General features: G+C 36.2%; 1 long non-coding RNA gene across 9 annotated transcripts; it reads left to right on the forward strand.

The window, feature by feature from the left end:
* The first annotated feature begins 5,664 nt into the window (after positions 1 to 5,664).
* On the forward strand, positions 5,665 to 24,862 carry LOC122076525. Of its 9 annotated transcripts, none has more exons than XR_006139503.1 (4): positions 5,665 to 6,257; positions 6,431 to 6,566; positions 14,486 to 14,632; positions 21,794 to 21,838. It is a non-coding gene; the product is annotated as an uncharacterized LOC122076525 (long non-coding RNA). The 9 variants fall into 9 exon arrangements; XR_006139507.1 differs by having other exon boundaries at positions 21,810 to 21,838; XR_006139509.1 differs by having other exon boundaries at positions 14,511 to 14,632.
* Positions 24,863 to 26,436: the final 1,574 nt, after the last annotated feature.

A 26,436-nucleotide genomic window follows, 5' to 3' on the forward strand; every position in this document is an offset into this window, starting at 1 on the left:
ATAGAGGTGAGATTTCTACCTTTCATGAGGGGTGTGTAGTCATTTTGTCCCCTTATGTGTTTAGATACAGGGCCACAGGCTTTTAGGCTTCATTTTCCCATTTATATGCAGGGAAAATAACTTTATCCGAATGTGTGGCTTACACCCAACCGGAGTCAAGGCCAAGCTGAGCCTGACAGTTGGTCCTAGGCCAAGATATCCCTTGGCTTGGAACGAGTTAAGGGGAGCAGCCCATAGTACCCCAAGAAATGTCATTTAATACTTGTTTCATGTTGGCTTAATGGAGTTGCATATGTGACTCGTGTTGGACTCGATCACTATCCTCTAGGTAAGGTTCAAAAACTCATTTTGTTTTAGTGTTTCAAAATCATTGAAATCTTGGTGAGATGATGTATTTTTCTTTTCTTTATTTTTTATTTATTTATTTTTTTTTTTTTGTCTAAAATGATTGTTTCAGTAGTCAAACATCTATACTATGGCCAGAAACACCTCACACGATCAAAGGCCAGCATGGCAAGTTTATCTTAAAGACAACTCACACAATCTAAGGGAGGATTTCTCCCAATCAATCAAAGTTCAGCATAGCTACTTTATACTATAAAGACGCCTCACACGATCAAAGTGAGAGGATTTCTCCCAACTAATCAAATATTAGCATGATAAGTTTATCTAGAAGACGTCACACAATGAAAGACTAACATAACAAGTTTATTTTGAAGATGCCCACTGTTGAGGGTTAAAGATTATCTACTATTTGGTGCAATGATCTTAATTACTTTCAAGCTTTTGTGTCTTATTATTATCTCAACTAATTTATATTGTAGACCTCTGAAGTGCCTAATTTCTTAACATCGGATTCCGTTTCCAGTAGGGAGAGTTTTATTCGTTTTTGCTAGTTATTGAATTAGATTTCTGAATGAAATCTTAATTTCATGGGTTAGGCAATCTATTGGGTCAGGAATCCGAATCTTCAGTCTTGCCAAAACTTATATTTGGTCGATATCAGGGTGTTGACTTCTGTCCCTGTTTTGATTCTAGAATCAAATAAGCTCCTTTCTTTGACTGATGGGGGATCCATCAAATTTCAATCTTTGGCATTTTAATCAGTTTAAACGGTTTTGGGATTATTTATTTATTTATTATTTTATTGATTTGTTGATGTTTTCTCTTTTCTTCCTTCTTATTTGTTCTGTTTTTTTTTTTTTTTTTTTTTTAATTCATTGGCTAGACTTTAAACACCTGAAAACGAGGGTAATAATTTAATGTTGGTTAATTTACAACGCCACTTCCTGGAGAATGCCAATATTATAGGGATACCCCCTGTTTTCACCAAATTGGGTTTGGACCCCTGCTGTCAGTCAACATTACAGAATATACCAAGAATACTGACATCAACAGTTCATATTTTTTTAAAATACCATTTTACCCTTAAAAATAATGGAGTACCAAAATTGCCCTTAAAGGTTTTATTCCCAAAATCGATTGAAGAAAAAAACTTAACTCACAACTCAATCCATAACGGGTCGTGCAAGTTACTGAGTTGGAGAAGAAGAACGTTGGAAAAGAAGATTGACCTCCCTTTTCAAATCGGTGGCTACAACCCCTTCTAGAGAAGGTGTCTGCGGCAGCTGCGAACCCCCTAACCCCAACACTACAGCGAGGCTTGGTTGGAAACCCATCATCACATTACTAAATTACTGCAATTCCCAATCTTTGTTGGCAACTCTCCTTTCAGATTTTGATTTCCTTCTGCTCTGAAGACCTCAAGCGTACTTAATTACTGCAATTCCCAATCTCTGTTGGCAACATTACTAAATTACTTATTCTATTGTGTTTATCTTCGACAAAGATAGATTCAACTCAAGCTTTAGAGAATGGTGCTCAAAATTATTTCCAATTCCTGCCTAGAAATATTTCCAATCTCCCTGTAATTTAAGTTCTTCTCATCACTTTATTGACTTGACTAATATCTGGGTTATGCTTTGAGTAGTGAATCAATAAAATATGGAGACAAGCAGCCCTCGGAGCATGGATTGAACCAGTTGGAGGAGACGAAGAGTACTTTCAATTCTTCAAAAGGCTAGAAGAGTGGAACAGAGAAATATCAGAAAAAAAAAAATTAGAGAAAGAAAAGAAACTCAGCTCTACTTTCAGCCAAACCAAGACGAAGAAGAGAGAAAACATAGAAAAAAAAATCAGTCAAACCTGGTGGAGAGAGAGAGAGAGAGAGAGAGAGAGAAAACCTCAGCACGGCGAAACTCGGAAGATTAGGATAAAGAAAAAAAACAAACCTTTTTGCTGATGACTTAAGATGGCAGCGATGGGAAGTGAACTTCTCGCCAGAAACGAAAAGAGAAGTATTTACCAACGACTGTCCTGTCTATCTCTGCTGGAACTCGTATGAAACCTTGGTCGCAAGTATGGAAAAGAGGAGAGAATGAGAATGAAATGGTAAAAAAGTAAAAAAGGGGTATTTTTAGGATAATGAAAATGGGTAACTTACTAGTGTTTTACTCATAAGGGCAAAAACATCATTTCAAAGCATTCTGTAACACTGACTGACGACAAGGGGTCTGAGTCCAATTTGGTGAAAGATAGGGGGTGTCTCTCTAATATTGCCATTCTCCAGGGGGTGACATTGTAAATTACCCTTTAATGTTTATGGACTCCTTGGGTCATCTGACATATATTTCTCTTTGTTGGTAGTTTGATTTATGTTTTTGTCCCTTTTACATAGGTTTTTTTGCTTTTCCATTGTAGAAAAGAAATTTGTTTATTAAACACCTTCCATTATTTTTTTTATCTGGTTAACGATAGATGGTATTATATGGTAGTCATGGTAGTTGTTTGCTGTTTTCTTTTGTTGTTGTTTTTTTTTTTTTTGGTGGGTTGGGGTGGTTGTCTCTGTGGGGATTAGTTTTGTTTTGATATTCCTATTTAACTGCTTTGATTCTCATTTATTTGATTATAACACCATTTTTGGAACTCGCTTAATTTGGGTTGGGCATCAAGTCAAATTTTTTTTTTCGGATGAATAGCATCAAGTCAAATTAGTTAATTAAAGAATTGTGCTAAAATTAATGATAGTACCTATGGATTACTTTTGCATAATCGCATCCAAATACTTGGGCCCCGTTTGATAAGGTTTCAAGAAAAGCGTTTCTGCCGTTTCTATTTTCAGAAACAGTAGAAACGGAGTAAAAAGCGTTTGATAAAACTATTTCGTTTCACCTATTTTCAGAAATAGAAATATAAATTTTTACTTATTTATGGTTCAAGAAACGACCTAGGCAAAATAAGTCGCTGTTTCTGAAAACGACTTGTGGCCATTCTTTCATTGGTTACTATCGACTTCTAAAAACATGACTTATCAAACACCTTCAATTCCATTTCTGTTTCTAGAAACGGAAATTTATGTTTCTGCAGTTTCTTGAAACAGAAACGGCAAAAACGTTATCAAACGGGCCCTTGGACTTACACAACTATCTCCACTGTTTTTATTTGTTTATTTTTTAAAATTATAAAATTACCCCTCTTAGATCAATGGGCTATTATAGACTAATTTAGAGTCAGCCGAAGATTGGATCTACCCATCTCTCATACCCCATTCTCATCAAGCGAATATTGATTTGGTTAACTTTTTTTAATAATTAGTAGAAAATAACCACCACCAAGTCAACGAACACTAGGATAGCCTAGTGGTGGTAGCTTTGGCTTGTGGAGCCGACACCCAGGGGAGGAGGTTGTGGGATCGAACCTTGTTGAACACATTGGGTGAGTGTATTTTCTCATTTATTCTGTACCCACCCGTGGGTTGCCCAGATGGTTAGGGTGAACTGGGGATTGTGTGGATTAGGCGCATGGTCTCAGTTTCGATTCCCTATCTGTGCATCCGCGATTTAAGTGGAGATCATGGCGGTGGGTTGCTGTGCTAGTCTCCCCGATAGGAAAAAATTAATTTATATATCCCACACAATGGGAACTTTGACCTTGATTCCATGTATAGTATGAAAATCATGGTTCAAGAACTCGAGTGATATCATATAGCCTGTGACTTTTAAAAGTCACTGTTTTCGACAGGTTTTGGTCGAAATTCCCAAATTTTGATCGAAATGTGAGAAATTTCTAGTGGACCAATGGGTTCGACCCTTTGGATGGAACCAGCCTTTATAAAACATGCTTAAATGGGAACCGAATGTTCTCATTTCAAAATTTCAACTCTCTCCCATATTTTCTTCTATGTGAAGTGGAAAACTTGGGAAAACACTCAAGATTCCCCCTTGTGTTCAAAAAACTTCAATCTTAGCTTGGATCTTGCAAACTCTACCTAAAGAAGGGAGCTTGGACCCTTTTTGAGAGAGAAACTTGGGAAAACACTTTTGAGTGTTCAGACTTGAGACTTGAGACTTGAGTGATAACTCACAATTATATAATATTATTATTTGTTTTGGATCATTTGCATTATGTTTTGTTCCTTTAAATTTTTATTCATGTATTTCACAATTATGTATTTATATAGATTGTAGACTACATATAATGTAGACTATGTATTTATATAGTATAGTTTCAGCCAACAACTCAAGCAAACTTCCGTTCACACAAGAAGTATGACTTTAAGTGTTTTTTTTCATGAAACTAATTATGTGAATGTGCTAGAAATGTCTAAAATAGGACATACACAAAAAATCAGGTAAAAAAAAAAAAACGCATTTTGAAGGGTCAAAACCAAAGTTTCCACCCAATAGAGAAAAAATCCCTAGTTTTCTCAAAATTTCGGTCTCCCCGGTGTTGAAACCTGATTGAAACCCGATACCTTGAACCTTGATGAAAAATTGTTGTTACATTCATATATAATAATGAAGTCGTGAAAAATGATTCGTTTATTATCTTAACAGTGAAATTGGGACATTAAAAAGAATAGGAGGGAAAGAGTGAGTTAGTTAGGAATTTGAGAACTATTCTGAAAAAAAAAAAGTCTTTTACAGAGGTGTATTTATAATTACTGGTATAATGTGAGAGTGGTATTAAAAATTTCCGTTTTCGTTAAAAAGAATTTGATTTGATTTTTCCAATTCCCTCGAAAATTTTGTGGTGTTGGTGAGCATTGACACAAAACAGTAGCAGTGGGGTTTTGAGACTGTTTTGAGTCGTTGTTCTGCTGTTGACCATGGAAAACTGATTGTCGTCTGTGCAAGGAACATTTACTGTTCCGCAATAGTGATGTTTTATTCATTGATTATACTATTAATTTATTACTTGGATTCTATCCAACTGTGAGGAACTCTAAGCATCTTGAATGATCTTAATGAGCTCCAAAAACTAGTTTTACTTGGAACTAAGAATTTCTTATTATATCATAACCATGCTAGTTGGTCTTTACTGTGCTTCTTCTATCAGTCAGATATTTTATGCATAGGATATAGTATCTAGGAAGTTCAACCCATGAAAAAGTATATGAGTTGATACTTCCCATCGATTTGAACTAAACAATGGTTTGAATTTGAACTTGAATCCTTCCCATCTTAAGGAAAACCGTGCTTGACTCTTGCGGCTAGTCTTGTTTGACTCCAACAACTAGTTTGTTGTCTATATAAAAGCAGTAATTTTAATTAGATATAGAGACAATACATAAGAACTGAACTTAAAAGAGAATATCATCTTTAAAAGGGTTAAAAATCTTGTGAGAATCTTTGGGCTTAATTGGTTTTGCTTCTGATTTGAAAGAAGTCTTTTGTTGTTGTGTGTGAGCTTGTTGAAGCTCATAGTTTATATTTTGTGGACAAAAGGATATCCTTATCCTACAAAAGGGATGGTTAGCAAATCGGAACGGCAGCAAACCTACGGCAAGAAAAACAGAAATCTAGCAGCAACAACAGGAGGATCTGGCTCGTCTCCAACGACTGACGCTCCAACCAGCGTCCAACGACTTCACGGATGGTCGACGCGTGGAGGCAAGCAATCCAACGGCTCCGGCTCCGGCTCCGGCTCCGGCTCCGGCTCGTGAACGACTTCGACGACTGGAGACGGTGGTTTTTGAATTCGACTCGTCCTCCCTCTTTCTCTCTTCACACCACAGTACCGCCCCCCCTCTCAACTACTCTGGACTCAGGTGGTTAACGGAGGAGAAGCAGTCCAAGCCGTTGTTCTACCGTCGTTTAGCGAGTGAGACAAGGATCCGGTTCTGCTCGTCTGAAGCTGTCGTTCAAGGCTTAAGCAGATTTTCGAACTCCCGTGGAAACCCTACCGTCGTTCAGCGAGTAAGTTCATTTTTTTTTTTTTTTTTTTTTTTTGCGCATATTAAATCATTGATTTTTCGGTTCAATGTTTGATTTAATCTGTGATTTGGTCCTTGATTTCAGTTTGAAACGTTTTCCCCATGTTTTACTTCACCGATCTGAAGCATTTTTAAAGCCCTAACTAACGTGTGCAGGGGATTGAAATCAAACATTGAGACTCTGTTTCTCTCTCTCTCTGTTCGGCAGGATCATTGAGCAGTGTTTAAGATCGCAGAGCTTTCAGAGGGGTTGTAGTCGGGTAGCTTCAGGATCGCAGAGCTGCATATCAAGGTATGTGAAAACAGTTGTACATTAATGGATGAACCTACAATTTCAAGCAGTTAAAACTAGTAAACTACTTAACAAAATATTAAATTACATTAGACACTGGATAAGTCATTAAGAGTATAATCCACAGAATAGACACTGCCATTTGGGAAAACAGTTGCAATGTTAGAAGAGTTATCTAGACTGAGGGTTGGGCAGCATAACTGGAATCAAGAAACATCAAAGGTGGGATTGACCTAAAACTGGATATCTGTTTGTTGGGTTCAAAGAACTGAATTCTCTCAAAACCATAAACTGATTTTGAAGTTTTTTCGTGTACTGTTGTCGATGCCATTGATATTGAATGCTTTACCCAGAAATAGAATAGCCTCAAAATTAAACTGTCCTAGGCTTGAAATAAATGTACTTGATGGAATGGTCTTGTTATCTTTGATACTCTTATGTACCCAATCTCTTCTGACACTAAACCCCTTCTTTCCTCCATATCCATTGTAGAAATCATATGCCTCTTGCTCAGAATTAAACATCATACCAACATGAGGCTTAATCTCACTATGTGCAGTCATTGGATCTTTCATATTTTTTTGCCTAAATATAAAACAAAATCTAGTTTCATACTTTCATTATTTGCCCGCATGTGTAACTATTAAAGGGAAAAGCTTTGGCAAGAGAAGCCACATCAACCAAACAAACAATTGCAAGAAGCTAGTAAACAAACAATTGCAAGAAGCCAGTAAAAATAGTCATAGTTCAAAACAAAGACATAAACCCAAACGATTTCATAGTGCATCCTTGTAGACTTCCATATTTAAAGTGAAAAAAAAAAAATCAACTGAAATCCATCAAGAATGCCTCAATCTTCTCCCGAAATCCATATGTACACAATTGATAAACATACATTCCACCTAAATGGACCTTAACTATAACACTACCAGTAAACATGTGCTGCAACTTAATAGATAAACATACATTCCTGTTCCTACTTATTAAAGAATGAATGCAGATTAAGGAGCTTAATGGATACACCAGTTTACTATTCAACCCAGAAAATTCAGAAACCCAAACTCTACATAATGTGTTGGTTCATATAGGATGCCGATTTAAGAAGGGGTAGGAAGAGGGCACATTAGTTTCTATAGATTCGAACACAAAAACAGAGTAATTATTCTGGGCAAGAGGCAATGAGAAGCAGCCTATTGGGGTTTAGCCATTCTCAACCGAACATAGAGAGAGAGATAGAGTCTCAATGTTTGATTTCAATCCCCTGCACGTTAGTTAGGGCTTTAAAAATGCTTCAGATCGGTGAAGTAAAACATGGGGAAAACGTTTCAAACTGAAATCGAAGACCAAATCACAACTTAAATTAAACATTGAACCGAAAAATCAATGATTTAATATGAGTGTCTATGTGATCGGTCTCGACTTCAATTTATTTAGACTTTGTGGTCTTAGACATACCACTATTGACTTCTTCCATTGTTGTCACCTCTAATTACTCACTCTTGTTCAAACCCCGAATTAGTTACTTTATTTCATCTAGGTTCTATCGCCACTCCAAGTAGCATCTTCAATCATAACCATTTTTAAATGCTCAATCTTACTAACAACAGGATTGACAACTCTATTCCACTTACATTAGTTCGCTCCTCTGGTGAACATAGATAATACAACATTGAATCTTGAAAACCCCAACCTATGAACTCTATTCAAAATCTATCCAATTTGATAAACCTTCATGTCAATTAGGTCAACATGTCAAATCATGATAATGATAATAAATGGTGTTAGAGTTTATCATTCATGCTCCCTAACATTCAATTGTTATTATTATTCAACTGTTCAGTTTTAAAGCATATAGATGTATCCCTTTCAAACCCCCTTCTCAAATCTCATGTTAAACTTCAATAATTTATCTTCTAGGTTACAGGATCTTATAGGGAAGCTCAATTCTTTGAAATTATTAGGGTTTTCTTCTACAATATTATATAGAGAGCTTCTACAAAATATTTTCAGCTTGCAACCAGATCTACAATATTTGGAGTTATCTTCACCCAAATTACGTGCTCGAATTTACACACATAAATTCTCTATAAGTTTCAGAATTCACCTTAAGAAAACTCTGTAGAAAAAATAAATTAGAAATCTTTAGTTAAAAAATTATGATTCAAAATAAGTTCTATTATTTCTTAAAGGTTTGTTTTTCCAAATGCCTAAGTGACCAATAGGTACAAGAAGGCAAGTCTGGACGACAACAAACATGTCTAATGGAAAAGATATAATTTTTTAAAATATCTTTTGGAGATAACATTTGGTGGTGCCTTTTCATCTCCTATAAATAGAGAGATGGTTTAGCCTTTTTTTCTAATAGTTTTTTTAAGGCAATTCAAACTTTTGTTTTCTCTTTGTCTTTCTTTATTTATAGCGTTATTGAATTTTTAGTAACTCTAATATATTCCAAAAAGGCCTAATAAGTGAGTGCAAGAACTACTTCAGGGGCCAGTGGGATTACTCATCTTAAAGACCGATTTGCACATACCAAACTTGTAGCACATTAAACATCTATGATGTTATTGATGAAGTAGAGTCTATAGTCGCCATGGGAGTTGCAAGGGGGTAAGCGGCCCCTACCCAGAGGGTGTGGGGGTAGAGCCCCCAACCCACATTTTAGGAACTATACTAAGGATAATTTTATACTTTCGGGGTTTAGGGTTTCTCTATGCAATAAGCGAGAAGATATATATATATGTGTGAGGGATTATCTCATAAAGAGGTATATTGTGAAGGTTTTGCAATTTCTTCATCAAAATAGTGGAAACCCTGGCTATCGCTTGGCCATGGATGTAACCTGACAACACATGTTTTTGTTAAGTGTATTTCATTGATTTGATTCTCTACAACAGTAAAGTTATATAAGGTTACAAAGAGTATTATCTAAGAATTCTATACAAGGAATGACCCCTAAGATATTAAATTGAAATTACAAGTGAGATGATTTTTCACTTGTGACAAAAATCTACAGTTGATATGCTTTAAAATGGAAAAACAATATTCTAAATAGAAAAGTCAATATCGGTTGATATAGCCTATTTTTGGTTAACCACCAAAATCTATGTTTTGTATGTGTGATTTCTTTTTCATTTTTCTTTTGTAAATCATTAATGTGTTAAGTTATTAATCCCTAATATATAGTCTTAAAGAGAGCATCTAGTGACACTACTTAGGCTTATCATTTATTTAAGATTTTAATTTATTTTTAAGTTGATGATATCATTTACACTAAACTTGTTTGTTAACGTCTGACAATTTGTTTGTGGTACATATAAGATTTTTCCTTTTATCTTTATTTTCGAATATTTTACCTCAATAATACATTGGGCATCAAGTTACTTGTGATAGTTGATTTTGGGTCCTTATGTAAATTCCTGATATGGGTGTCAAGGACCCACATTTTTCTCGGCCCTTATCATTTTTTATTTTAATAAATTGTAGTATAATTCATTAGTCGATCCATTTCCTCTTTATCACATATTACCAGATAGTACAAAATGAGAAATTTGAGATTATTGATGTGGTGTTACCTATTTTTCTTCCTATCAATGTTCTATAGTGACTTTTCTTATTCTTCTTTGTTGAAACAATCATGTCTCCACTATCAGATGTCTACTTATCATCTATGCATCATAACGTTCAACTAACAATATCTATTTTTGTCGATGTTTATGAAAGAGATATCATCTATAGTAGAAGTAGATAGATAATGCATAGGGACAGAAAGAGTTATCCATTTTAAACAATACATGTCTTTCACATCCAACAATGGCAATCTTCCTTATTTTTGAATGACAGTTCTAAGGAAGTGTAGTTCTTTGTAAAAAAAAGGGAACCACTTCATTGATAGCACTCAGTTTGGACTCTCTAATCAAACATGAACAACGGCTACCAATACGACAGTGCAAGAGTGGAACTCGTATGCTCCACTTCATGTTAGTTAAGAAGAGAAGGCCATCGGCCCTGCCATCTTGCTTTGCAGACCGATCGCTAGAACTGATCATTCTTATGTCATGTTGTCGGGTCGGCTAAATGAATGTGATTCTTTCAAACCTAGCTCCATTCTCTCTTAGAGCTCATGCTACACTTTAACAGTTTGTTTTGTAAGTTAAAAGGAGAAATGTGTTAACCTAATGTATCCAAACACATTTCTCCTTCAACTTCTCACAATACTAGATCAGAAAAGAAGAATTCCATTGAAAAACCTCTAGCAATTATCGACCATATCTATACGTGATCTTGTTTTCCGTTAAAAGCACAATGTTAAACTTAAAAAATTCAAACTAATAACTCTTCTTTACAATCTATACAGTTTAATGGAGTTTCACCTCAATTGGGTGGACATGTTAGATCATAATAATAATAATAATTGGTTTCAGAGCTTATCCTCTGTGCTTCCTAAAATTAAATTAAATTATTATCATTGTCCAAATATTCATATTTAAGGCTCATGAGCGCTTTTCAAAACTCTATTTTCTCTTAAAATCACACTAAATTTTAACAATTTGACGTTTAAGTTAAAGGAGGGGTGATGGAAGAGAGGTTTTAGCTCTCTCTTTTTTTTTTCCTTTTGATTTAATCAATAATGAAAGTAGGGGTGTCAACCGGTCGGGTGGGGCCGGTCTTGGTCGGGCTTAATTGGGCTTGACCACTTGTTGGAAGCCTTGCACCGTGAGCACTTGTTTAACTAAACATGCCTAGCTTTTGGGGGCATGATACGGTTTATAATTGGGCCGATCAGTGTCGGGATTTAATCGGACTTCCGTAAATGGGTCTTAATTGGGCCTTAACGGGGCTACAGATATATTTAAGTCTAAACAGACTCTAAATGGACTTTAAATGTGCCTACCCTAAAATTCTTTTCTTAAGTTGGTTGAATGCCCAGAAATATGTGAAGCAAATCTTCAACAAAAAAGAGAAATGATATGAGATTATGGTTGTTCTTACAAAGGAAAAGAAGAGATTATGACCTTTACAACTTACAAAATAAAGCTTAATTAAATCAAATCCTATTACAAAGCAAATGGTAAGAAATCTTAATTTGTTTCTTATTAGTAGTGGCTAAATAGAAATTTTATATAGTATTAAAGGGGGTTGGGCTGGGTTGGGTCCGATTGGGTTTGGCTACAATGAGTTAGTTCAAGCCGAGCATATAAATGTGTCAGTTCGATTGGGCACCCGATGGGTAGCTATTTGCATCGTGAACGCTCGACACGTTTATTAAACGGGCCAATTCAAGTCGGGCCGTAAACGTGTCGGGTTTGGTCGGGCCTACCGATGAAGGCTCAGAATTGACACCCCTAAATGAAAGTAGTTATTTTACAGTCATTTTAAGTGTAAAATTTGTTAAGCTATTTTCCAGTAAATGCATAAACCTTAGTAAAATTTTCTCATGAAAAATTTTCAAATTACAAAACAAACAGCGAAAAATATAATTTTACAATAAAATTTGTTTTATCAACAATTTTATGTCGAGACAACGAAGCCTAAATTGAAAAGGTTTAAGTTTCACAATGGTTACAGTGTAAAGTTGCATGATAATTTCTTTAATGAGAAGGTACTGAATCTTGAGTCGTGACACTTGACTAGAGTTTTCCACATTCTTTTAAGGAACTTACAAGCAATTATTATTTAATAAATTTTCACATATACAATAATTATAAACAGATCTCCTCAGGGAACTGGTTAATGATTAAAAATAATATAATAAATAATAAAGTATATCTTTTGAATTTTAAATAATAAATATAACTATATTGAAAAATATTCTTGTTTTAAACTTTTTATTACTATTTTATTTTAAAATTATAAATCATCAATCTAATATTAATTTTATAAAATATCATGTGTAAGTGGATTATTTATTTTCCAATAGTATAGTGATTGTTAACATACTAACTAGTCAGTGAAAAAAATAATATTTGGGGCTATATTTATTAATTGGAAATTTTAATACAATCAGTATAATTTCATATTCAAAAAATTATACAAGAATATTGTTTTTTTCACTCAGTAATTTGTTGTAAAGGAAAAATAGTTACATTAATTCATTTATTTATTTTTGCATTTAGGTTTTTTATTTTTTAATCCAAATATTATCTGAGACCTAGGGCAGCCTCATACAATTTTATTTGAAAAATTCAATAGAAGGAAATACAAAAGGGAAGACATAACCTGCCTTATCCCTAACTAAAGCACAAAATTGCACACTTTCACAACTGAACCCCATTCCAAACAAAACCCAAGAACAACTACATTACATATGAAAATAGTAACATCACCTTTAAAAGTAGAGTTGCTTAAATTTTCGTAAGCCAAATTTGTATACCAATCTGCTGCCTAATTATTGTCCCAGTACGAGAAGGAGATGTGGATACCAAGTGAATCACATAGGGAGATAACTTCTTGAAACCAATACCAGCATCACCAAAGATTGGAGGTTCTTTGGGTCAAAATTTTCACAATGAGAGTAGAATTTTAATTAATATAGAAATCATATAGCCCCATTTTCTCACAATTTCAGCTCATCTCCAAACGCTCTTAATTCCGCCATTGTATTAGTACAAACCCCATTAAAGTTGAAAAATGATGCCAGAATTCCCCCCTGAAAAAAATTTCTAATTATACCTCCTCCCCACTGATGCTCGGGTAGTCGGGTTCGCCCCATCCACATTTAACTTAACAGAAATTAAAAGGAGCGAACCCATAAACGGGAATAAGGATTTTTGAGAACATATAAATAGGATTTAAACGAAAAATCTGCAAGACGAGGATGTACTTCGTTGATAGTGGTTTATTGAATTTCTTTGACAAACTTATCCACTCCTTGCATTTAGTTGCATTGATATTAATTTTAAGAAAATGATGAAAATTTTAAGTCATTAACTACTATGTATAACTTTTTTTTCATCCAAAATAGATGGCACGTGGCATTGCAATTTGACACAACTATTGACTTGAACTATAAAAATAATTAATTTACCGCAAAAACTTTATATTATTGTTTTCTATTTTCATATTGCAAACTCAATATGTGTTTTGTGGATTTTCTGAATTTTCTATTTTTTTTTTTGACCGGTTCATTGGTCAATCCAAAAAAGTGGCCTATTAAGACCGACTCAAATCCGAACCAGAGTCAGCTGGACCCAATTCAGATCTCGATTCCATGTTTTATAACCTTGACCTGTGATGGTAGTAGAATCGTTCCCCTTTTTCGTTTTAGTGGAGGGAGATGAACCATAAATGGGGTCCCACAAGCTGTGTGGAAGCTAATTCTGCGATCCTAACTTTCTTGTTGTACAATGATTTTTGGCATTTTGACTAATGGTTGGATGGGAAATACCTTGAATAAATTCGATGGCATATCCAATTGTGTGGTTTATCATATATAAGGTTTTCCCAAATTTTTTTTTTTCAATGTTACTTGTTGAAAAATTCCCAAAACAAAATTTGTTATGAAACACTTTTTAGAGCATTGTAACAAAATTGATTTTATTTCCCATGTCACTCTAATAATTTTATATTTTTCAAGGGATGAAGTTTTATGTCCGAGAGCAATCCTACACCACAGACATTTGGGCTGCTAATGGGGTTACTAATTAGTTATTAGTTTCTATTTTAAAGTCCTAAATTAGTTTTTAATTTCACGTCATTGTTAGTTTCTAATTTCTGTCAAGACTAGTTTCTATTTTCATTAGATTCCAATTTTCAGTTTTTAGTAACTTCTTGTAATTAGTTTTAGTAACTCAGATTTAGTAACTCTGAGTTGCTATTATTTGTAAACCCTCCCCATCATTATAAATAAAGAAGATAGCTCTTTTATGAGCCACGATTTTGACAAAATATTTTGCTGCTGCTGCTGCTTTCTCTGCAAGAGAACTTCTGTGTGTCTGATCACAGTGATGGGTTGGTGTTCGATCCAATGACTCCTTGCATTGTAAAGCCCGGGAGGATCTTCTTTCTTCAAGTATTCTTTCTTTTCCAAGCTTCCTCAAGTATTTTACTGCTGCTCATTGATCCAGGTATTTATATCTTAAAATTTCTGCTGCCCAGAAAATTCTACAAAACAGAGCATCCACCCCTACTGGAATACCCAGATTTGAGTGTCGATTTGAGCTCAGATTTTGGTCGATTGGTTGTCCATATACTCCTAAGGATCGACCCCAGTATGGACTGTTTATGATGAGTCTGTATAGAGATATTAAAAATATCCAGATTTGTCTTTTAGTGACCTGCTGTGTCCTAACTTGAGATCGATTACTGTGACTGGTTTTATGTTGTTTCCTTAATATTGAGGATCAATATTGCTGTTGATTTGAACCTCCAAAAGGTCTCTGGAGTTTCTGGTTGTGTTTATGTAGTCTACTGCTGGCCTATCCTAATCTATATTGGTAATCTGAAATCTGTTGGCTGCTGAAATTGCTACTGTTCTGATATGATTGTGGACTGTTGATACCATAGTCTGGTTGCTGATTAGTCATTTTGTTTGGTGCTGATATCTGCTCATACAGCCCCAATTTCTGGTTTGACAAATCTGGTTGTTAAGGACTGTTGACTAGTTAATATTGGACTGTTATTGCTGTCCACTGTTGGGTGATTATTGGTTGTTCTCTGGTTTATAATTTCCTGCAGTCGTGGGTCTGGTTTGGTTGTCTAGTCCTACATTAACCCAATTCATATATGCAATATGATACAAATAATCTATGAATAAATTCAATCAGTACGCACGAGAAAAAAGGTGTTCATTGAAGATTGATGTACATGTGAAACTTCCATCCCACAGAAATAGAACCGAAAGCAAAAGATGCCAAGCATTCTTTCATTGGCAGGAAACAAAAGGGGATGAAGAAGTGTCACCCTAGATTAGAAATAGGTGGCTGGCCCAGATAACCTTTCCAAAGCATTGCCTGCATACAAAAACTTTTTCCTAAAATTTAGGACTAATAACTTTCACTCCTTAGTACCCTATATTTGCCCTCTATTTACTCAAACTCCCCTACTCTGAACTACTTTTTGAATCCCCCATAAAAGCGAACTTACACTTCTCTTTCTCCCCTCATCCCTGTGGCATCCCCAATTAATGAGTAGGAGATAGGATGACTGGAGGAATAGCATAGGCTAGGGACTGTATATTTGTGGATTTCCCTGAATGAGGAAACAGGGTAAAAAGTGTATTTGTCTGAATCAGATTCCAGTAAATGGAATATGACCTTGAGGCTGCAAAGGGAGTCAACATCAGAGATTGATGGAAATATCAACAGAGGGGAAGAAAATAAAGGAGAAGCCGCCTCTCATAAAAGCTCATAGAAAGATTCAACCCTCTATTCCTTCACCGTAGTTTCTAAATTAGCGGTCCTAACATGAGAGAAAAAAAAATATAGATTTTTCTGCAGAAGGGAAAAAGTTATGGTGCCAAAATACATTAACTAGCTAAAAATTCTCCCAGATAACAGCTTCATCTGTTGATTACTTCTAGAAAAGGAGAACTGTATTCTGTCCCAAATGTGAAAAAATCAAAAGGATGAGAACGCCATTCTTTGACAAAATCATCTTTTACTGTTTCTTTATTGAAAGATGGTTTTTGGCCTCTACTTGGGGCGTTTGGTAAACCTGTTCTGGAACTGTTCTTGGAAGAGTTCTCAGGAACCCATGAAGATTGAAGAGAGAAAACCCAACAACCATTTGATGCCCTTTTCTAGTAACCCAGCTACCATGTTTTGTGACCTTTTCCATCAACCTGCAACTTCACATAATTCCTTTAAACCTGTTCTATTTGTGAACATATTTTTCCCAACATACCTGCCTTCTATTTGTGACCATATTTTACCCAACATACCTGCATTCTAACCCCATGCACATTTCCTGTTTATGCAGAGATTATACTTAATTTCTTACAGCAATAAAACCAGCCATTAATGTATAGTCTCTCCATAGTCCATACAGGCTTATACACCCTCCCTGTAAAGGAAAGCCTTGGCATTATAGTATAGTCTCTCAGTTTCAAGAAATTGTAAGTATAGATAAAGAGATAATTGACAACCAAGGCTTCAGCTGTTCTACCCAACAGATAAAAGAATATTTGAATTTTGAAACCCATTTTAGAATCCCAACATCCCAGTTATTAAGCATTGAAGGACTTCATAAAGAATCCACGAATATTGAAGAGAGCAAACCCCTCACAGGGAACTATCTCTCCTGGGTTTTTGTTGTCTCACCTTGTCTTTCAACTGCACCATTAATGGAATTATCATCTATAGTCTACTACAAATTCTATGGTCAAGGTTCACCATCCTGAGCCCTGACAATTTGGGGCCTAAGATCTATTGAAGCAGATCATGAGGTTTGAATGGAAAGACTGTTCTGATTCCAGGGGCAAAATAAATTTACTGTAGTTAACATAAACCCAAAAAGAAGTAAGCCTCAAGCTGCATCAAATTGAAAGAATCCTATTCTAGTTAGGAATTCAGAAATCAAATAGAAATCTGGGTTTTAGAACATAGATGTGAAATAACTAAGGGAAAGTTTGGTAGATTATAATCAATATTCAGTTTAGTTAACTCGGAACCACTAAGAGATTGATCAGAAATCAATGGTTGTGAACTTTCACATACAGCCTACCAGGGAAACCCAAATCGCAGCTTTTAATGGAAAACCCAAGTGGCAAGATCAACAGTCCATACTAGGGTCGATCCTTAGGAGTATATGGACAACCAATCGACCAAAATCTGAGCTCAAATCGACACTCAGATCTGGGTATTCCAGTAGGGGTGGATGCTCTATTTTGCAGAATTTTCTGTGCAGCAGAAATTTTAAAATATAAATACCTGGATCGATGAGCAGCAGTAGAATACTTGAGGAAGCTTGGAAAGGAAAGAATACTTGAAGAAAGAAGATCCTTCCGGGCTTTACACTGCAAGGAGTTGTTGGATCGAACACCAACCCATCACTGTGATCAGACACAGAAGTTCTCTTGCAGAGAAAGCAGCAACAACAAAATATTTTGTCAAAATCGTGGATCATAAAAGAGCCATCTTCTTTATTTATAATGATGGGGAGGGTTTACAAATAATAGCAACTCAAAGTTACTAAAATTGATTACAAGAAGTTACTAAAAACTGGAAATTGGAATTTAATGAAAGTAGAAACTAGTCTTGACAGAAATTAGAAACTAACAATGACTTGAAATTAGAAACTAATTTAGGATTTCAAAATAGAAACTAAATAACTAATTAGTAACCCCATCAGCAGCCCAAATCGTGGGCTGACTTGGACCAGATCTGGGTCGACCCAGTCAGCCACTTGGGTCGACCTTGGTCTTGGTTCTCCTTGTGTAAACCTTTGTCGGTACTGCATCAGCTCTCCCCTGCTTGAAAACATTCGACTCCGACGAATGGATAAGGGACATGTAGCGCTCATACAAGTCGGGATCAAGCCTCTTGAAATCACTAGCATGAATCCAAGTACAGTCACTACGGGGACGGCCTTTCCACTTGACAAGAAAAGTGTGATAACCGGTGCCACGGCGGGAGGTCTTGTAATTATCATCCAAGACGTCTTCAATAACTTTAGAAGTAGGTGGTTTCAGTTGGGGCAACCTCAGCATTTGCTCCGTGTCTCCATCATCCAAATGATGCCCAACATAAAGGTGAAGATCAGCCACATTAAACACGTTGCTTATGGTCATGTCATTAGGTAGCTCAAGCACATAAGCATTAGGTCCTATACGTTTCAGCACCTTGTAGGGACCCATCTTTCGTGGATGTAACTTGGTATTGACACCCGTCTGAAACCGTTTAGGATTTACTTGAATCATCACCATGTCCCCAGGTTTGAATTCCACATAACGCCGATGACGATCAACAGAAGCCGTATACACCTCATTGTTCAAGGCAATACTTCGTCGGACGTTGGCATGCACCTTAGTGATATGACGTAAGAACTCATCAGCTTCAATACTAACTCAAGCCTGGGGTGGAAGGGACATAAGGTCAATAGGCCGCTAAGGTTTAACTCCAAGCAAGATCTCAAAAGGAGTACGATCTGTTGTCCTATTCACTAAGCTGTTGTAGGCAAATTCTGCAATATCAAGAATACAAGACCATGTCTTCTTATAGTCTTGAACCAAACACCTCAATAAGTTTCCCAAGCTATGGTTCACCACCTCTGTCTGTCCGTCTGTCTGTGGATGAAATACAGTTGAAAAGTTCAGCTTTGTATTTGTCTTCAACCACAATGTCTTCCAAAAATAACTCATGAACTTAACATCACGGTTAGACACAATACTAGTTGGCAGCCCATGTGGTCGTACTAATTCCTTGAAGAAGAGCTTTGCAACCTGATAAGCATCAAAAGTCTTACGACAAGGTATAAAATGGGCCATCTTAGAGAAACAAGAGTTATTTTTTCCAAAATGTCCTCCTAATCCTCCTCCATGTAACTCTCGTATGATGTGATGATGTAGGGAAGAGTTTGGGATACAAAGTTGTGTGCCAAAGAACAAGTACCCATTATGAATAGAGTACTTTAGGTGCTGCCCACCTTGTTGTAACTCCATAAATCAGAATCAGATGTGTACTCACCTCGTATCTGATCTATGTTAATAACATGTGCTGAAAATGTGTCAAGTGTGAGCACTTTCCGGCTAAGTGCATCAGCCACTGTATTCTCTTTTCTTGCCTTGTACTTCATAGCAAATACAAATTCCTGCAAGTAGGCTACCCATTTGGCATGTCTGTGGCTAATCGACTTCTGTGAGAGAAGGTGCTTCAAGGCCTCATGATCAGTGTGCAAAATGAACTCCTTACCAATGAGGTAGTGCCTCCAATGGCGTAGCACTTGGACGACTGCATACAACTCTAGATCATAAGTTAAAAAACGCTTCTTGGCCTCATTCAATTTCTCGCTATAAAAAGCGATGGGGTGTCAAGACTTTGCCCTGGACAGCATATCCAACATATCATCTAGTCGTGGTATAGGAAACTTATACTTGACTAGTCTGTAAGCAGGAAGGTTGGGTAAAACTGAACCAGGTATCAAGTCAATAGCATGTTGTATGTCTCTCATGGGAGGCAACTCATCTGAGAAAAATCAGATAGGAGCTCTCTGATAGGTGCATTATGTGTTATCTCAGGTTGGGGAGTGACTTTCCTTTATGATCAGCTCGTGGAGGAAAAGTGGACTTTGGAGGTGTTGAGCTACTAGGTTTAGTGCCTAGAAAATTCTTCTTTACCTCCCCAGCTTGAAAACTAAACCTTCTAACTGACTGTGCTAGAAGCTTCTCTGCTCGTAGGGCCTTGTCAAAACAATCCCTCACTGAGTGCACATCAACAACTCCAATACCCCTGTTGATTTCAACTCGTAATCCCAGTCAAAACCGAGATAACAGTTGCCTTTCATTCTCCCTTATGCCTGTACTAGAATAAAGTGCATCAAACTTGTTCATGTACTCGGCAACAGTCATAGACCCTTACGAAGAGAGTTCAGCTAGTCTTGTATGTGAGCTCTGAAGTTGCGTGGCAAGTATTTATCTGATAGCTCAAGCTTCATCTCCTCCCAATTAGTAGGTTCTCTACCATGGTCTTCTAACTCTAGCTCATAGGTCCACCACTCACGAGCAGCCCCAACCACTGTTAGTTAAAACGGGGGAACGGCAAACGGACGAAAACGAACGGTACGAGTATTAAACGTGTAGTTTTCAAAAAAACGAAACAAAAAAAACGGTAGTATACTCGTGCAATTTGAGATACCTGTATACATGCATCTAATATTCCAAAAGCTCTAGGAGTCCCAAGATAAAATAGCCCAATGGGCTACAAGAAAATGAGATGTTAGCTTTAGCTTCTCTTTACTCATTGGGCTATAAGAAGATGAGATTTTTTTCCTATAAATAGTATGGAAGTTAAAAATCAAAAACCAAGTACCATATTGTCTTCACTCTTCACTTTTACTAATCGGTTTTTTTTTTTTTTTTTTTTTTTTTTTAAATTATTTTTTTTTTGTATGTGAATCGCCAGTATGCTGTTGTGGTGGGGTCTCTTCATTCAACAACCTGGCATCCAATTCACCTTCAATTCAGCCTTCAATTCAGTCCGAGAACAACCAATAATCACCCAACAGTGGACAGCAATAACAGTCCAATATTAACTAGTCAACAGTCCTTAACAACCAGATTTGTCAAACCAGAAATTGGGGCTGTATGAGCAGATATCAGCACCAAACAAAAGGAATAATCAACAACCAGACTATGGTATCAACATTCCACAATCATAACAGAACAGTAGCAATTTCAGCAGCCGACAAATTTCAGATTACCAATATAGATTAGGACAGGGCAGCAGTAGACTAAATAAACACAACCTGAAACTCCAGAGACCTTTTGGAGGTTCAAATCAACGGCAATATTGATCCTCAATATTAAGGAAACAACATAAAACCAGTCACAGTAATCGATCTCAAGTTAGGACACAACAGGTCACTAAAAGACAAAAATCGGGATATTTTTAATAGCTCTATACAGACTCATCATAAACAGTCCATACTAGGGTCGATCCTTAGTAGTATATGACAACCCATTGACCAAAATCTGAGCTCAAACCGACACTCAGATCTGGGTATTCCAGTAGGGGTGGATGCTCTGTTTTGTAGAATTTTCTGGGCAGCAGAGATTTTAAGATATAAATACCTGGATCGATGAGCAGCAGTAGAATACTTGAGAAAGCTTGGAAAGAAAAGAATACTTGAAGAAAGAAGATCCTCCCGGGCTTCACACCGCAAAGAGTTGTTGGATCGAACACCTATCCATCACTGTGATTAGACACACAGAAGTTCTCTTGCAGATAAAGCATCAACAAAATATTTTGTCAAAATCATGGCTGATAAAAGAACCATCTTCTTTATTTATAATGGTGGGGAGGGTTTACAAATAATAGCAACTCAAAGTTACTAAATTTGAGTTACTAAAATTGATTACAAGTTACTAAAAACTGGAAATTGGAATCTGATGAAAATAGAAACTAGTCTAACAATGACTTGAAATTAGAAACTTATTTGGGACTTCAAAATAGAAACTAAATAACTAATTAGTAATCCCATCAGCAGCCCAAATCGTGGGCTAACTTGGACCAGATCTGGGTCGACCCAGTCAGCCACTTGGGTCGACCTTGGTCTTGGTTCTAAATTTTCAGTTTGTAAGAATTGCAGGATTTCAATGGGTAGAGCAATCAGTCTTGGGTCTTTATGTGATTCTTTTCATTATTTGGTATTTATTTTTTTCTCAGGATGGAATATGCAGCAGCTATGGTGATTTTATTTGTTATTTCAGATTATTTATTCTATTTCAATTTTGATTAAAAGGACAGAAGAAAAGGCTTAGGAATTATGATAGTCTAATCCTAGGATAACCTGGATTGCAAATGAGCACCTGTGTGAAAACTTCATATATAAATGTTTCACTTTAAGTATAAAATATTTTCCCTTTACTCAACATGAAAATTAAGAGATGTATGCAGACAATTATATTTTATTGTTTGTCTGCTGAATCTGCAGGTTTCTCTCATGGGATTGAGTAAAACTGAAATTAACTTGAGGAGGTTGCTTGCTGCGGCACCTCATCAACAGAATCAAGCAAAACTCATACATGTAAGTGCAAAATACTTTTCTTATACGCATGAATTGTCACATGTAAAGATCTTCCAGCTGATGCTTGTTTGAGTTTGTCTATGATTTGGTCTGGCATATGATTTCAATGTCGTTATGGTTTTCTGACTCTCCTCTCTTAAAAATCCTTAGACAGGTTGTAATTTCTCCTTTAAATTGTGCTTAATAAGCTTTTAGTGGTGGTGGTTCCTGCTAAGCCACCATATTCTGGCTGGGTTTAACTTGATAATAGAAAAAGAGAAGTGATTGATGAGGCATCAAATGATTAGAAAAATAAAACTAATATCTCATATCTATTATCCATCAATTTTCATCATATGTTTGGTGGCTCAAAAAAACCTCAATAAGTCTATTATAATTGTTTTTAACCCGACTATTAAAATAAAATAGAACTCGTCTTCTCTTCACATCCGTTTGTGTTCCACCGTCATGTGCTTACTGATCTGTAGGGGGAAATCATGTCATACCAGAAAACAAAAACATACATAAAACATAGATATACTTCCATTCTCAACCCAATGCATCATGACAGTGAGGACACACCGCTGATTAACATGGCGGCCTATAGCAGGCCCTTTGACGGGACCCCCGAGTCCTTTTGATGCAGTTGCACGATCGACTTAGAAAAAAAAATTTTTTGATTTGATTTTATTTTGTTTTAGAAATAATTTCCTATGAAATTAGCTAGCTTCTAATTTTAGAATAGTTTCCATTAATTGTTTAGCATGGGTTACTGTACCTCTTTGCTTGCTGTTTGGGGTCTTCTCCTATTGGAATCACGAGATCAGAAGATATCCAAGCTTCGACTACAAATTTTGGGTTGAAACAGTGGACCTGGAAGGGCCTCTCACTACCGCCAACTTTCCCTCTTGCTGCTGTGTTATTGCTTGTGTCGTGAGGTTGAAGACAACCTCATAAATTAGGTTTTACATCCATACTTAATCAAATTCCAGATTTACCCCTTATCTTCTCATTTAACTTATTTTACTTCTTAGTTCCAATTCTACCCCTCCCTCATCACATATTATTCCTTGTTTGCCATTTACTAGCTTGGTGACTTATAATTACAATTCTGCCACTCTTTATTAGAAACACCAAATTAATTCCAGAACTGAGTTTTCTTTGGGATTAATTCCAGATCTGTCATCATTCAGCTATTTCACTCAAAAAGGGAAGTTGTGCCTTAATTTGTTTAAATTGAATTATTTGTTAATTGTGGGCCCATAAGTGATTTGATTTCAATCTCTTGGAACCTGGATCCACATCAAGTGGTATCAAAGCCAATTTTGAGAGATGACTGCCTTTATGAAGAGATCCGACAAGCGAGCTAAAGAAGGATCTCTACATTGCGTATAAGTCTCTTCCAGACGTGAAGAAGTGTGAACTCATCATCACCAAGTTTATTGGGTATGCATGTTCATGGAGGGATGATGTACTACATGCAAGGTTTGTCAGAAGATTTAGACCCGTTACCAATTGGGAGGTCATGAAGCAGATCCTGACTGAAAAATTTGTTCCTCTTAATTATAAAAAGGTAATGTTCCATAAATTACTTAACTTGCAACAAGGGAACAAAGATGTGGATTCCTACACCCTCGAATTCCACAAACTGTCATCAAGGTGTCGACTTCAGGAGACAGACCAGCAACGGGTGATGCGATATATCAGTGGGTTAAGTATTGAGATTCGACTTGAGTTGGCTAACACTGATTTCAGGTCTGTTGATGTGGCAGCAGCTCATGCCTGGGGTCACTATTCCAACAAGTGTCCCAACAGGACTCGTTCTGTGAACGTAGCAGAGAAGCAGCTGACAGAGAAGAGTGAAGATGAATCTCATTTATATCCTTATCACGGAACACCATCAGATTTTAGTGAATTTTTTGGTTTTAAACCATGGCTGCCACCCCTTCTTCCTTCTCTGAAATTTTCCCATCTCTTTTCTTCCATTCTTTTGCTTCCCATTTATTTCCTCTCCTTTTTTTTATTAAATTTCTGGTTTTTCCTCCCTTACCCTGCTCCAGGTGACAGTACCATGTCTGAAAGGAAGCTTCACTGAAGCTTGGTCTCCAATCGAATGACCCTGAGATTTGGGTGGACTGAAGGACCCTCTTAGGCGATCAGAACCCTGGGGTTTCTCCCCTCAAACCATCCTCTGTATGAACAAATCAACCGATTGCAGGTTCTGGTTTTCCCTAATACCGCCAGGTCTGAATAGCAGGGGTTACTGTACCTCTTTGCTTGCTGTTTGGGGTCTTCTCCTATTGGAATCACGAGATCAGAAGATATCCAAGCTTCGACTACAAATTTTGGGCTGAAACAGTGGACCTGGAAGGGCCTCTCACTACCGCCAACTTTCCCTCTTGCTGCTGTGTTATTGCTTGTGCCGTGAGGTTGAAGACAACCTCATAAATTAGGTTTTACATCCTTACTTAATCAAATTCCAGATTTACCTCTTATCTTCTCATTTAACTTATTTTACTTCTTAGTTCCAATTCTACCCCTCCCTCATCACATATTATTCCTTGTTTGCCATTTACTAGCTTGGTGACTTATAATTACAATTCTGCCACTCTTTATTAGAAACACCAAATTAATTCCAGAACTGATTTCTTTGGGATTAATCCAGATCTGTCCTCATTCAGCTATTTCACTCAAAAAGGGGTTTTTAAGTTGTGCCTTAAATTACATTACTGCCATTGATTTGTTTAAATTGAATTATTTGTTAATTGTGGGTCCATAAGCGATTTGATTTCAATCTCTTGGAACCCGGATCCGCATCACCTTTAACTTCAGTTCTTTTTTACTTTTTAGTATTGTGTCATTCACTAAAAATTTCAATTTTATTTAGTTACCAAAATGGCCATTTAATAGTTGTACAGAAATGCTCAACAGCTTGCTAATTAGTGGGTTAAATTTCTGTGTAATTGAATGTCTTTCCTTTAATTAAACCCTATCTTCATCCTCTCTCATTCTCTTTCTTGCATCCTTTCTCTATCTCCTAAATTTTCCTTCCGTTAATTTACATTTTTTTTCTATCATTTCCTAGCTGTCCTAGTCTCTTCTATTATATATATATATCTTTATTTCTCTCACACACAATTACAAGATAGGGTCTGAAATCTCCTATTTATAATTAAGGTAGTTCTTAGCGTCAAGGTTTGGTTATGTTTGGTAAAATAGCAAAAGGGTAAAAAGACCATATTATCATGAACAGTTTTATTGAAGAATGAATTAAGTAGGGGTAAACTATCCACAATTGAAATTGTAATGGCACCTGCCTTTCTCAATCTTTTGTAATCGACGTTAAAGTTAGGTATTTACCACAAAAAGGGCTTCAAGTTGGGTTTCTGAAGGAAGAAGAGGTTGGGAACGAAGAAGATGGAAGAAGAGGTTCAAGTTGATCAACTTGAGGTTAGATTTTTTTTTTCCTTTTGTTCTCTTTAATTTCTCTGTTCAATTGTTGAATTAGGATTTCTTGCTCCCACAAATTATTTCTGTAATTCTTGAAGGATTCATAAATGGAATATTGCAGTTGCTTATTCGGGAAACGTTCTCTTTTTTGTCTTAGTTCTGAATTTGTTCTTTTATCAGCTTAGAAATTCTTATTTTCGTCGTTGTAATTCTTTAATCGGCTTCATATGAGATTAAATCTCAAACCATTTGTGAGTTTTTGCTCTCCCTATTGTATTTTGAGTTGCTTTTGCCGTAACCCAACCCCTACCCCAACAAACAAACCCGAAAAACAAAGCTTTTGCTATTTTTCATATTATATCAACCTAGACCTTTTTTTTTTTTTAAATTGCTTTAATATAAGGTTTTGGCATATCTGGTCATTTGACCCCATCTAGTTAAGATCAAGCTAAGCTGAGTTTAGTATTTTGATATTTTAGTAAAATTATTGCAATGTTCATTCCAATAATGCTTTATTTTTTGTAGATGGATCCACTTTTTGTTGAACAACCAATTTATGAAGAAAGGGAGGGTTTTGAATGCGGGGAAAATGATGTTGATTATTCTAGATTTGGATCAGATAATGATGAATCATTTGATAATACTTCCACTAGGTTCAATTAATCAGAGTGTGTTACTATAACTGAAGGTCAAGACTTCCCCAATTCTGAAGAAGCATTTGAGCATTATGTGCGGTATGCAAAAGCTCATGGGTTTGCTG

Source organism: Macadamia integrifolia, chromosome 4, assembly GCF_013358625.1.
Source record: "Macadamia integrifolia cultivar HAES 741 chromosome 4, SCU_Mint_v3, whole genome shotgun sequence".
Classification (NCBI taxonomy): domain Eukaryota; kingdom Viridiplantae; phylum Streptophyta; class Magnoliopsida; order Proteales; family Proteaceae; genus Macadamia; species Macadamia integrifolia.